This window comes from Oncorhynchus kisutch, linkage group LG8 (genome assembly GCF_002021735.2).
Source record: "Oncorhynchus kisutch isolate 150728-3 linkage group LG8, Okis_V2, whole genome shotgun sequence".
Classification (NCBI taxonomy): Eukaryota; Metazoa; Chordata; class Actinopteri; order Salmoniformes; family Salmonidae; genus Oncorhynchus; species Oncorhynchus kisutch.
In genome coordinates, this window is record NC_034181.2 from 17426306 (window position 1) to 17426938 (window position 633).

Genomic DNA, 633 nt, shown 5'->3' on the forward strand with positions numbered 1-633 from the left:
GGAGGCCACAGACAGGGCAGAGCAAAGAAAACACAAAGCCCCGAAAAGGGCAAACTTTTGTCATCTGCGCAAATAGTTATTCCTTCTGTGTGTGTGTGTGTGTGTGTGTGTGTGTGTGTGTGTGTGTGTGTGTGTGTGTGTGTGTGTGTGTGTGTGTGTGTGTGTGTGTGTGTGTGTGTGTGTGTGTGTGTGTGTGTGTGTGTGTGTGTGTGTGTGTGTGTGTGTGTGTGTGTGTGTGTGTGTGTGTGTGTGTGTGTGTGTGTGTGTGTGTGTGTGTGTGTGTGTGTGTGTGTGTGTGTGTGTGTGTGTTTATTCTTGCCTGGGAATTAGTTTTCCTTCAAACTAATGGGAGACTTTGCTAAGCTACATCGTAAGGAAAGAATGCTACAGTTCCCCTGAAATCTGGATGGTAAGGAGAGCGGGACTTTGCTAAAAAACTAAATCCAGTTTGAGGTGGAATATGTTCTTTATTGTTTTCATTTGATTTGAACTAAGTCCACTCCATGAGTCCACAGATGTGGGGTTCAGTATTGTTAGCACACACACATTCTGTCCTCCCCCACCCTCTTTCCACTCTTTTCCCCTCCCCCTCTCCTCCTCTGGAATCCAGCGTCCTGGGAGCCTTTCCATTCG